The 12,154-nt window shown below is 33.4% G+C and overlaps 1 long non-coding RNA gene across 3 annotated transcripts in view; it reads right to left on the bottom strand.

Moving 5' to 3' along the window:
• Positions 1 to 993: 993 nt before the first annotated feature.
• The window catches only part of LOC120347567 (uncharacterized), a 38,452-nt gene continuing 27,291 nt past the window's right edge, over positions 994 to 12,154 (bottom strand). For all 3 annotated transcript variants that reach the window (XR_013479115.1, XR_013479116.1, XR_013479117.1), the window contains 3 exons: positions 6,235 to 6,273; positions 5,516 to 5,630; positions 994 to 1,649 (listed from right to left, as the gene is read on the bottom strand). This is a non-coding gene — a long non-coding RNA (uncharacterized LOC120347567). The remainder of the gene's footprint in view (positions 1,650 to 5,515; positions 5,631 to 6,234; positions 6,274 to 12,154) is intronic.

Genomic DNA, 12,154 nt, shown 5'->3' with positions numbered 1-12,154 from the left:
ATATCTAAGCCTAATAAAAACCCTATTATTCCTAATGGCGGGTATTTCTAATGGGGGGAATGAATCTAAATCTATCTATAACATAGAAAATAAAAACAAAAATGCCATGGCGAACCCTGTTATTACTTTTCTTCTTTTGTTGGTGTCACGATATCCTTTCCAGTTGAAAATATCTCAAAAATAGAAGAGAAAATAATGATTATGACAAATAAGATATGCAAGTATGGATACAGCATATTACTAAAAAAAGCTTTATTAATAAATATTAAATGCCAGCAAGAAACATAATACTTGTGCATTATTGTATCAGTAATAATATAATCAGAAAAATAAAGCCTGCCTAATGAAACAAATGTAACATATTTACCGGTATTTTAGATTTGGCTCCGGTTCCGTCTTCTTTCAATTTCTTCAGTGCCTTCAAAATTCTTTGCCTGAGAAGCTAAGATAATATTAACAATATCTAAACCTAATAAAATTTGTAAAAATATTTACATTCAATTTATAGATTTTCCTTGTTTCAGTCTTTTCCAAATTTCTTCATTGTTTCCTTGTATCAATCTTTATCTTTCTTCTTCATAATTCTGTGCCTGAGATGCTCTAATACCATTAAAAAGATCTAAGCCTCATAAAATTCGAAAAATATTTACATGTAATTTGTAGATTTTCCTTCTATCCGTCTTTTCTTGATTTTTCTAGTGTCTTCAAAGTTGTGTGCCTGAGAAGCTAAAATAACATTAAAAATATCTAAGCCTAATAAAAACCCTATTATTCCTAATGGCGGGTATTCCTAATGGGGGGAATGAATCTAAATCTATCTATAACAAATAAAATAATAAAAACAAAAAAGCCATGGCGATCCCTGGTAATACTTTTCTTCTTTTGTCGGTGTCACGATATCCTTTCCAGTTGAAAATATCTCAAAAATAGAAGAGAAAATAATGATTATGACAAATAAGATATGCAAGTATGGATACAGCATATTACAAAAAAGCTCATTAAAAAATATACAATATCAGTAATAAACAATAATATAAATCACAAATTAGTAACATATAATACCCGTAATAAAAATATAAGAATAACGTAAAACGAAAGAATTATTTTAAATTTTTCATACCAGTACATCAAATACAGGATTACATTGCAAGGTGTTAAAATACAAATAAAAATTGTATTTAGATTTCTAAGCTACGATTCAATTCATTAATAAATATACAATAAAGAATCTCCGAAGAAGACGTTTGCAATTATTCAAATTACACAAATAGTTGGTTCCTTACGGGTTGACAATTGTTAAACTTTCGCATATAATCCTTTTACAGTGTGTATGGCATTTTGGTATAGCATTAAACAACAGTCTTATTTGATATAAAGGCATTTGTGTGTTCTGCCCATTGCATTTGTTTGCTACCACATATTGATAATCCGTGCACATGCATACGAGCTCAAAGTACGTATGGCAATGGGATACAGTCTCAAACAAACAGTGAATTTTCCTATATTGAAGTCTTATGTGTGGACTCAATGCACTTGTTGGCTAGCATATCTTGGTTATCTTCAATAAAACTCTTCTTCCTATTTGAATAATTGAGTCTTATTTTCTTTTGTAAACAGAAAGATTCGTCAAGTTTCTTAATTGAGGAATCCTGTGAAAATATATGTCATTTAGTTATTATGCATTTTTATGGCGAAGGAAATAAATTGTGAGCAACTTATTCCGTATGATGAGGCTCTACAAGACGCCTATAACGTGTTGGGCGGTGACGCTGCGCGTCATCAACTGTCTTACAGTTTTCCCGATATTAACAAATTCACAACTTTGAATATGATTGAAGTCTATTTCTGGCAATGGATATCCAGTCTACATGAACAAAGTACGAAAAAACAAATAATATGTGCGAAACGCATAATGTAGAAGCCAAAATTATTTAATGTATAGTGTTGCTAAAGTTTACGACCAACCTAAGTAGGTCGACAACATACTAATTCCGAAAGAACAATAGCAACATTAATTTATGCAATAATCTTGAACCCATTTAACCAAACTATAATACAAGCCAACAATCAGTTTATTACGGCAATTGAATTAACACTACTTAAACGACAAACTTCTAATGCGAATTAAATAGCCGACTCGCAATAATCCGAAATAACGAAATAATACTAAACAAACAAGAATATGAAAAGACAAGACCGATGCAAGATTTTGTTTATGTCAACATGCCTATTTTTCTCCCACGAACAGAAGATGAAATTGCGTCTATGAGCGGTCATTCACCGAAAGTACAATGCCCGATAACTTTCAAAATAACTCTGGGTCAAATATATATATATATATATACGGAACGTAAACTTTGTCTGTAGATGAGGAAATGAATCTTAGTAGTATGCGTAACCAATTACACGCCTAAGAGATGCTATTTGTTTGTTTAATGTTTGCAGTAAGAGAGTACATTGTTTTACAACAACGCATGCGGTGGATGATATCAATTTTAAACATTACATTAACGTCCATTACCTAGAGATTCCAACATGAGAAATGTACAAATACTACTTGTCGCCGATACCGATTCGACAACAACGATAAAACCGATATCAATATTTTAAAGCAGAAATTGCCGACGTTTACATGCTATGTAATTATTATCTCAAGTGGGCAGTCCAAACTAGGTAAAGTTTGCAAGCATTATTCATGCCACACAATTTTTCAGATTGAAAAAAACATATTTCAGATAATAAGAAATTATTATTTTGGGTCCAGGTGCGTTTTTTAGTTTAAATACAGTGCACACTGACGCTAATAATATCGGTGTTCGGTTAGAAAATTCATCAGATTTGGCTACTGTGGGTGGCCTATTCTCGTTTCTATTCGTGCGGTTGGGAAACAGCATTGCTCATACTTAACGAGGCTAATACTGTGAAAGCCAAAAATAATTTTCATATCAGTACTTCAACCTACTTTTTTTTTCTGGAATAGATTAAAAAGTTAATTAATTCGGAAATATCAGTCTACATGTAGCCGATATCGATACGAATAGCAATACCAAATAATTTGCCGATACCCAATACCTATTTCCGAAAGCCTTTTAGTTTTGTTTGACCAGCACTGACTGTACAACGACATTGATGTTTGTTTTAAGCAGAAGGTAGAAAACTCATTTTAACCATTTGAAACCGAAATTGAAATAAATGAAAATCCAATGTACCGCAATTAAGAATAAAATAAAACAAGTAAACAATACACGATAGCAATATGAACATTCGTTAAAAAATTAATATTCAAGGCATACGTTATTATCGCAAAATAAACCTAGCATATTGGGTTAGTTTAGCTGTCTTCAGTTAATATTTGAACGTTTTCAACTTAAATTATTCTAATTTGAATCAAGCATTAAAATCGGAACCAAGTTATCTAATAAAAACGCGGCTATTTGACGAACTACTTATGGTAGAACGGCGTTACAGTGTCATGTCCTTGGGATACCAAAACAAGTTTATAAATGTCCACCTATTAGCAGAGGATCAGCTGAAATAGAAAAACAAACGATTAAGCAAAGGCCTTATTAATATGACTTGTGTGCAGTGTAAATTGGATATTTTCTGGGTTGCCAGCCTGTTTGGAACTGCTTTCTATGGAACATGAAGGAGCAAGAATTTTGCAGTTCATTTTTCTCTCTTCACCACATAGCTTAAGACTTTCGCAAAATACCATCGTGTAATACAGCATTGCTCCGAAAAACAACACGCAAGCCCTAATGAAGAACAAACTGTTCAGTATAGTTACGACAAAATCAAAAAAATTTAAATAATTTATAAAAAGTCCTCGTGTTACGTGCTTTCAAATCTATCAATTTATTACACTTCATTAAAGAGTTAGTAGTGACCATTTCATTAATTTCAAAAAAAAAAAATGAATGTAGATTTCAAATTTTTAAATCATTCTTAACCCGAACCCTACCCCAAGCTGAACAACAAATATTTTGTCATTTTGAAGATGGCGGAGGGTGTTTTCCCAAATCTCTCTTTTTTCTTAAGAAACATTCTGAATTGTGGTAATATACTTAAAACACAATGAGTTTTTTCAAAAATATTGAACTATTTCGAACTTTTCCGACCTAGCGGGGAATAATTTAAATATTCCATTAAATCGAGCACTAATATAAAAAACTTATTCAACAAAAAGTTGTGGTGGCACAATGTGGTATTCGAAGACGGTAAATTTCACTAAAATTTATTAATTTCAGAAGAATATTTAATTATTTCGATCTAATTTCGACTTGGGGGTTAAAATTTGAATGTACCAGTAATTTTTCGAACTATGTCATTATGTGAACTATATGAATTATGTCAAGTTTTGGATTTATAAATGACAGAAAATATAATTGGATATGAATTGGATATATATTTCAGCAAAATCTATTTGTACCTGTCTGTTTCTACTCTCGCGAAATGGCAACATCGAAAAATAATACTACGTAACGTTGTGTGATTTTTCAAACTCTAGTTAATCTTAACCTTTCCGAGCCTGTCGAACACATGCGCTATCCTGGAAGCTCCCGCCAAACCACATTGTACCGAACAGTTGAAATTAGGAGCCCAATCCTAAAAGGGGAAGCCTAATTTTGTGCAAGGTTATAGAAAATGAAAAGATTCATCTTGAAGACCTAGGTTTTTCATAACAGCCCAAGATGTTTCAAGGTCATAAGCAGAAAGCATCCAAGGGCACTATCATATAAGCACAAACACCCAAGCGCGCGACATCCGTGGAGATGACGGGTTCACTAAAACGTACAACTGCGCACACTATACAAACAGCAAAGCTAATTTACTAGATGTTCAACGTGTAAGTTTAAATATCTGAGATGAACTCTAATTAAATTTGCATAATTTGAGAACGATGTAATAGAAAAGTGCCATAATAAAAAACTATTATAATTTAAAGGACCCTCGTCGAAACCCTGGAACAGCTCCAACGAACACCAAAAACTCGATTGAACCCTGGTTAAAAAAAACTACTGTTCTAGACTATTGAAAAACTAACAAAACGCTATGGCGAAAAAACAATCCCATAAAATATGAATATAACAAATACGATAAAATGAGGCCCGACAAATTGAATGCAACCGCAAATGCCCTATTGACAGTATTATAACCCTTCATTGCTGGCGACTGGCACATACACACTTCGATACATGCCATCGATAGCAGAACGCCCGAAAAGAAACATAACCCGCGTATTTTCAGAAAATTAGGTATACGAAATTACCAAAGCAACAAAATTTATAGCATACCGGCTAAAAACTGAACACCTGCCCATGAACTAGCGTGTGGAAACCATTGCATTACATGACTTCACGAAATTATATCAATAAAATTGGGCGAAATATTTTGGACATCTTGTGAGGATAATTCAAATATTTGCAGCTCTTCCTGACTAGCGGGATTTAACATGATATATGTATCAGTTTATACCTGACAAAATATGAATTGAAAGATTTAAAAGATTACATACTTGCTCTTTACTCTTTAGACTATATAGGCTTCCATCTCACTCCGTGATGCACCAGACTATTAACAATGTCGATTCCGTTTGATGCAATGACTCTTTCAAGCAGTGTTTTAGAAAACTGAAAATAAATATATGGTTTCATTATCACTTATTGGATTTATAGATCACAAAAAATGCTGTTTGGTAGAGTAGAAGAAAAAGTAAGCTTATATTAAAATACATAAAAAAAAATCAATTTAATGTCATGATCATGTGTATACCGAGTCTATCTAACTTTAGATGAAACAAAATTTCGTTGACCTAAGACACTATCAAGTTATTTGAATCACAAAAAATGCTATTTGACAGAAATACAGAGAAAAGATAGTTGTTCGAACTATGTCATTATCAATCTTTGGAATTGTACATAACAGGGACACAGAGAAGCTAAGCTTATACTAGAAGTTTAAAAAAATAAATTATTAATTTTTCGTTTAATCTAAAATTATTTGCTGATTTCCACGAAAATTACAATTTGTACTTAATTTGAATGATCTGTCAGTGCATTATATTGTATTTTATCATAGAAATATTGACCAGTCAATTATTTACTAGTTCAATGGTTTTCAAACGGTGGGGCGCGCCTCGCAAAGGAACGTAAACAAGGGGACGTGAAGCTGATTGATGAAACTTAAAAAAAAATCTTTTCCGCCTTATTTTCCTAATTTGTGTGTTATATTTACCTTAATATCCGGGTCCTCTCTTCTTTTTCTTCCCAACAACTAAAAATATAAATTTTCAATAAGTTACATTAGCCACAGGGATTGTAGATATTATACACTCATTATAAGAACATAACATATTAATACTCGGAATAAACTATGAAGAAATAGGGAATATATATATCTAGATTTAAAAACTTATGGACATGAAAGCATGGGTTCTAGGAACACAACCAATGAAGGTCTATACTAGTTATAAGTTATTTACGGCTATAGTAAATTATAGGAAATTTAATTTTCGGACACGAACCATATGGTTAAACCAGTACCAATGGGTGTGAGATTTAAGGTTATATTATTACACTTATGTTATTGTTATTTGAAATACAATTCAACTTCCAACGCTCAATATCAATAAGGGTGTCAACAGACCAGGGAGTTTCACAACTACATTTTTACCCTCTGTCAGATTCACATACATAGTATGGTACTTCGCGTGACTTACCATTTGTGGTGAAAACGGGTTTCAAGATTAATAAAAAAAGGGTATATGATATGGTATACAGAATGATAAGGACTATGCTTGTAACGAGGTTAGACATGTTAGCATAGGTACGATAAACAGTTTTAGAGTCGTAATATTCAGTATTATTATGTCTATTCCACATCAATGTTCTATAGTAGAGTCGTTTATTTCACGAAAAAGAGACTCCAGCCGGGACGCAAAGTGCGAATCGTATAAAAAGCGTTGATTTCAAAATCGCCATTCAGATGTGTGAAATTGTTGACGCGACTCGGACAAGGAATCAATAACATTCAACTCCTTTATAATGACTTATTATTGGTTTAGCATGTAATTTCAGTCATACACATCATCCATAGCGCTGTGTTGTTTTGATAAATATGATTTCGACCGCAACATACTTGGCAGAGGTATCGAGATTTTTTAAACGTGAGAAAAACGTAAAATCAATGGTAATTTTCAAGCGTAACAGCGCGTAATAGAATGTTTACGGCTTTCTACGCGCATTTCCGTCGGAAAATAAGAGGTGTGACGTCATCAAAATCGTCAATTGAAGCCTTGAACCTAAAAATTCTGTAAATACAATCGTGAATGCATTCTTGCTATAATAGTGGTTTTGGTGTTGTTCTGTTGGAAAATAACACAAAAAAATGTTGAAATAAAATTAATTAAGTAGGAATAATTATTAACCCTCGACTAGACACAAAATCTGGCAAGTTCAATAGAAATTTCGGAATTTTGGCGTAAATTGTTTTTTTTTAGATGAGTGCGTTTTACATATATTGCTGAATAGAGCTCTATCACGCACTAATAAAAAGCCATGAGCGTAGCTTTAGGGCCTAATGGTTGACAAAAAATAACCCATATAAATGGCACCAGAACGACCGGTTGGGGATGGTTAATACAGCGTCATACATAGATACATACACGCATGAATATAAGATATGAACTCTCGCACCTAATAACAGCGCATTAGGAATATTGCCATCTTCGAACACTTATCAACATGACACATATGATTACAGTGACTACAAGGGATTACCTGCTTCTAACACTTGAACCGGGACTAACAAGAATTGCCAGCTTCGAGCACTTATCAATAAACGATAAAACGCCGATATCAATATTTTAAAGCAGAAATTGCCGACGTTTACATGCTATGTAAATATTATCTCAAGTGTGCAGTCCAAACTAGGTAAAGTAACAGTTTGCAAGCATTCTTCATGCCACACAATTTTTCAGATTGAAAAAGACATATTTCAGATAATAAGAAATTAATGTTTTGGGTCCAAATGCGTTTTTTAGTTTAAATACATTGCACACTGACGCTAATAGCATCGGGGTTCGGTTAGAAAACTCATCGGGTTTGGCTACTGTGGGTGGCCTATTCTCGTTCCTATTCGTGCGGCTCGGAAACAGCATTGCTCATACTTAACGAGGCTAATACTGTGAAAAGCCAAAAATAATTTTCATATCAGTATTTCAACCTACTTTTTTTTCTGGAATAGATTAAAAAGTTAATTAATTCGGAAATATCAGTCTACATCTAGCCGATATCGGTACGAATACCGATACCAAATAATTTGCCGATATTACCGATACCCGATACTTATTTTCAAAAGCCTTTTAGTTTCGTTTGACCAGCACTGACTGTACAACGACATTGATGTTTGTTTTAAGCAGAAGGTAGAAAACTCATTTTAACCATTTGAAACCGAAATTAAAATAAATGAAAATCCAATATACCGCAATTAAGAATAAAATAAAACAAGTAAACAATACACGATAGTAATATGAACATTCGTTAAAAAATTATTATTCAAGGAATACGTTATTATCGCAAAATAAACCTAGCATATTGGGTTAGTTTAGCTGTCCTCAGTTAATATTTGAACGTGTTTCAACTTAAAATTATTCTAATTTGAGTCAAGCATTAAAATCGGAACGGAGTAATAAAAACGCGGCTATTTGACGAACTACGTATGGTAGAACGGCGTTACAGTGTCATGTCCTTTGCTGGGATACCAAAACAAGTTTATAAATGTCCAAGGAGAAGAACAAACGATTAAGCAAAGGCTTTATTAATATGACTCGGCATGTGTGCAGTGTAAATTGGATATTTTCTGGCTTGCCAGCCTGTTTGGAACTGTTTTCTATGGAACATGAAGGAACAAGAATTTTGCAGTTCATTTTTCTCTCTTCACCACATAGCTTAAGACTTTCGCAAAATACCATCGTGTAATACAGCATTGCTCTGAAAAAGTACACGAGAGCCCTAATGAAGAACAAACTGATCAGTATCGTTACGATAAAATCAAAAAACTTTATCAAAGAGTTAGAAGTGACTATTTCATTAATTTCAAAAAAAAAAAATGAATGTAGATTTCAAATTTTCAAATCATTCTTACTTAACCCGAACCCTACCCCAAGCTGGACAACTAATATTTTGTCATTTTGTAGATGGCGCGGGGTGTTTTCCCAAATCTCTCATTTTTCTTAAGAAACATTCTCAATTCTGGTAATTAGGGCTGGGCATAATATTCGAATAACGAATATCGAATCGAATATCAAAATATTCGAATGGCATTTTACTATTCGAATACCCGGTACCACGTGACCTGCGTCGCTTTGCTTCAACACGGAATTCACGCGTCGGCAAATCAATCGTGAATTGCGGGAGAATTCACAAACGGCGCTCGCTAACATACAAAAGCGACAAATTTTCTTTGCGTTATGATGTTATTTGTTTTCTTTTCACGCCTAACGTATCGTTTCATTTCCTTATTTTGTAAAATATGTCCCCACCGTTGCGTAAATTTATGAACGTTCTGTAAATTATAAACGTATGACGATTGTATGTAAAAAATCGGAAATTCTCATTGCCGTCTGTAACAGTCACCGCGATTACACGTTCGTTAAAGACGTTTTTTCAGCGCATAATGATTTTTCTGTTGCGTAAAATGATCAATCCATGACAAGTACGGCCTATGGGATTCCAAGATGTCTTTATATATTAATTTAATTATGTCAAACGTAACTAGCGGTTTCTTCTTCTTAAGTCAGAATTAAAACATTACTTCAGTGAAATGCCACGGCGATCTGTGGACATAAAAGTATGAGATAAACTGCCGGGTGTATTTAATTTTAATACGTATTTTTGGAATCTTGCGAACTCGTTATCGACGTTAGAAAAATCTCAATAACTGATAAAAAATCCCGTAGAGTACAATTTCATTTCTTACAATGAAAATACATATAAAGTATATCGTTTAATCAAAAATACATATTCATCGCCGCGATTAGGCCACTTGTTAAAAGAGCCGGCTTTTACAATGAATAATAAGTTTTCTGTTGTGCAAAGTGATCAATTTGTGACCGATAAGGGCATATTTAAAATGCGAACATAAATTGTGGTAAACTGCTCGAACATATAATAAAGCTTTGATTTTCTTTTTTTCAGGACTTGTAACATCAAAAAATCCATAAATCTGCTGTAATATCTCAAATAAATATTTATTTTAGCACAATAATTTTGATTGAATATACATTTGATCGATTATCTTATATATATCATCACAACCCGGGGAAAATTGTCCCGTTTCAAACCTTGTATAATGTTGAAAAAAAATGTTCGACGGCAATTTAAAGTAATGGATAATATGGCCAATCCCGCCCACAATTAACAGTGCTTCGATTTTAATGACGATGTTTTCTAAACGCCGACCAAACATAATGTGTGAGAGAGGCAAACGAAATTTTGCGATTTTCAATGCCCAAAAAGGCGTTTTTAAACTGTCGCAGGCCTCAATAAAACTCATATTGCTTAAAGTTTTATTTTCAGTATATTATATTGCCGCTTTTCAATCAAAAAATTTGCGTTGTCCTCAGAAAATCGTCGCCGGTGAACGTATATTAATTAAACTATCGCCGGATTCGCAAATCCGTGTGTGTACAAAAATAAAATAATTATCATCGTTAACGTCGCACAAGGCACAACGTTGTGGAAAAGTTTTGATTTAGAGAAAATAAAACCAACATAAAGTTGTTTACGGCCTAAATACCACGTCACACTGATGATAACAATCGGCGAGTATAGCAAAATGCTATCGCACGCGTTATTGGCGACTTTTACAGTTTTAAAAAATTTTCAACGGCAACGCACGGGTATACTTAATATATAAAACTTCGATGTCCGCCGACCCGCAAGAAATAATACCTTCAAAAAAATGAATCGGGCGGGAATACAGATTACGAACTTTAGGATCGCGGCCACAAAAACAATTAGCGATTTTAATGAATTTAACCAGTAAAAAAAAAACGCTTTGTCGTCGACTTCAAGTTTCTTCTAATTTTCGAAGGGAGTATCGACCTCCGACGGACCCCCGTTGTATTTAAAAAAAATATTCGTTATTCGACTATTCGGTATTCGTAAAAAATATTCGAACTATCCGACTCGGAAAAAAATATTCGATTTTGCCCACCCCTAGTGGTAATATACTTGAAACACAATAAGTTTTTTCAAAAATATTGAACTATTTCGAACTTTTCCGACCTAGCGGGGAATAATTCAAATATTCCATTAAATCGAGAACTAATATAAAAAAAATTATTCAACAAAAAGTTGTGGTGGCACAATGTGGTATTCGAAGACGGTAAATTTTACAAAAATTTATTAATTTCAGAAGAATATTTAATTATTTCGATTTAATTTCGACTTGGGGGTGAAAATTTGAATGTACCAGTAATTTTTCGAACTATGTAATTATGTGAACTATATGAACTATGTCAAGTTTTGGATTTATAAATAACAGAAAATATAATTCGATATGAATTGGATATATATTTCAGCAAATCTATTTGTACCTGTCTGTTTTTACTCTCGCAAAATGGCAACATCGAAAAAAATAATACTACGTAACGATGTGTGATTTTTCAAATTCTAGTTAACCTTAACCTTTCCGAGCCTGTCGAACCCATGCGCTATCCTGGAAGCTCCCGCCCAACCACATTGTACCGAACAGTTGAAATTAGGAGCCCAATCCTAACTTTATAAAGGGGAAGCCTAATTTCGTGCAAGGTTATGGAAAATGAAAAGATTCATCTTGAAAATCCTAGGTTTTTCATGACAGTCCAAGATGTTTCAAAGTCATAAGCAAAAAGCATCTAAGAGCACTATCATATAAACACAAACACCCAAGCGCGCGACATCCGTGGAGAAAACGGGTTCACTAAAACGTACAACTGCGCACACTATACAAATAGCAAAGCTAATTTATTAGTTGTTGAACGTGTAAGTTTAAATATCTGAGATGAACTCTAATTAAATTTGCATAATTCGAGAACGATGTGATAGAAAAGTGCCATAATAAAAAACTGTTTCAATTTAAAGGACCCTCGTCGAAACCCTGGAACAGCTCC

The sequence above is a fragment of the Styela clava genome, chromosome 11 (assembly GCF_964204865.1).
Source record: "Styela clava chromosome 11, kaStyClav1.hap1.2, whole genome shotgun sequence".
Taxonomy (NCBI): Eukaryota; Metazoa; Chordata; class Ascidiacea; order Stolidobranchia; family Styelidae; genus Styela; species Styela clava.
This window is presented reverse-complemented; position numbering and strand designations above follow the sequence as displayed.